Raw genomic sequence first — 2,446 nt, 5'->3', positions numbered from 1 at the left:
ATTTTTTGTATAAACTGATCTTGAAGGCGCTGTTTCATAAAACTTTTATAAAAAAAACTGTTAATCATTTGTATTTCATTGAGGAAGACAATTGACTGACCAGATTCATCAAAAATATTTTTAATGAAAGATATCCATTTAAATGTGTATATTCCTTCGAAATGTAACTTCGAGATTAGTTTATAAAGTATACTACTTAATTTATTTTCATTTTGTATAAGTCTATTCCAAAAACACAGCATTCTCAGTTTGATATTTATTTCGAGTGGGAATCTTCCCAGTTCCCCATACACCATAAAATCTGGAGTGCTACTTCTGACTTTAAGTATTCGTTTGCAGAATTTCAGGTGTGTTTGCTCGACTGACTTTAAATTCCCATACCCCCAAACTTCGGAACCATATAGCAGTATTGGTTCAACTAACGAATCAAATAATTTTAGTTGTAAATCTATTGGAATAGCTTGGTTACGCACCTTTTTATATATATAGCGAATATTGATTTTTGGGCTTGGTCAACCAATCTGTTAATAGCGTTGGAAAAATTACCATTATATTTAAAAGTGATGCCTAAATATGTAAAAGTATCTGTTGTTTCCAAGACATGACCGTTAAGCACGAAATTATACACCTGTTTAGTTTTCCTCTTGCTGAACACTAACACTTTAGTTTTGTTAATATTTACCTGAAGTTTCCATGTATCGCAATACTGTTGAAAAATATCTAGTGCGTTTTGCATACCTTCTGGTGTTTCGGAAAGTATCACAGTATCATCTGCATAAAGTAATATGAATATTTTCAAAAATATGCTTAATTTATCAGACATTTTCTGTTCGATAGTCTCAAGGGAGCTAACTCCTGCAACCTCCATATATTGTTCTAAATCGTTTAGGAATATTGAGAAAAGAAATGGGGATAGATTTTCACCCTGGCGGACACCAACTAGGCACGGGAAACAATCAGATATTTGACCATTGTATTGTACACAAGATTTTATATTATCATACATATTATAAATTACTTTAAAACATTTTCCCTTTATTTTGCTTTTCCTAATCTTTTTCCATAAACCTACACGCCACACAGTATCAAATGCTTTTCGAAAATCAACAAAAGTGCAATACAGCTTTTTATTATTAGCGAGATATAGAGATATCAGAGATTGCAAAATAAAAACATTATCCATCGTGGAGTGATTCTTTCTAAATCCTGCCTGATTTTTTGAAATGAGGTTTCTTTGAATAGAGTATTTATTCAACCTTGTGTTTATGATAGAAGTAAACAATTTCCCAAGACAACTTATAAGGGTTATTGCTCTATAATTATCCGGATCTTGCTCACTTCCTTTATTTTTGTACATGGGTTTTATAATACCAATAGTCCAACTCTCAGGTAATAATCCTGTATCCAAAATGACATTAAAAAGTTTACAATATATAGTTAATAGTTCAGGCGGAGAGTTTTTTAAGTATTCATTTAATATCATGTCAATACCAGGGGCCTTATTGTTTTTTAACTGTTTAATAGCATTACGTAATTCAAGTTCGGTTATTTCACTATTCAATATATCATCCTCATCATCATCATCACCATCATCCCCATCATCATCACCATCATCACCATCATCATCAACGTCACCATCATCATCAGCATCACTACTAACTTCATCATCATCATCATCATCATCATCATCATAACTTCCACTTCTATCATCATCATCATCATCATCACCATCACCATCATCATTATCATTATCATCATCATCACCACTTCCATCATCATAATCATCATCACCATTATCATCATCATCATCATCATCATCACCACTTCCATCATCATCATCATCATCATCATCATCATCACCACGATTAATCTTTTTGAAGTATCTATAGAAAATATCTAAGGGAATACAAGGGGATTTCTTTGTCGACTGACTAAATTTATTCAAAGTTTTCCAAAAAGCCTTAGGACTACATATACAATTGTATTTTACAATTTGATTTATCCTATTATATTTGATGTATGTTGATTAATCAGTCTAAATATTAGTTGATTTACTGCATTTTCTATATCTGTCGTGTTTATCTTATATCTACAATATGACGGCTGTATCTCCATTTGCCCACTTTTTATAATCTGATAATTAGCAGAATGTTGTGACAAAGATTATAGTCTATTTCAGAGAAGTTAACCTGGGTTTACCTGTGTTTTACCTGTGAATTTCACCTGTGATACGTACTGTACTTATTCAATAAGGGTATCATTTATGTATAACTTGATGTACATGTATGGAAATAATATTACATGGAAAAATCTTTTGGTTTGATACTCTTTGTGATGTCAGTTATGTTATTGATTTTTCATATTAATAATATACATATAATAATAATATATAATGTATAAGTAAATAATTAACACATCAAACGTAAAATCAATATTTGGTCCTAAC

This window comes from Argopecten irradians, chromosome 1 (genome assembly GCF_041381155.1).
Source record: "Argopecten irradians isolate NY chromosome 1, Ai_NY, whole genome shotgun sequence".
Classification (NCBI taxonomy): domain Eukaryota; kingdom Metazoa; phylum Mollusca; class Bivalvia; order Pectinida; family Pectinidae; genus Argopecten; species Argopecten irradians.
This window is presented reverse-complemented; position numbering follows the sequence as displayed.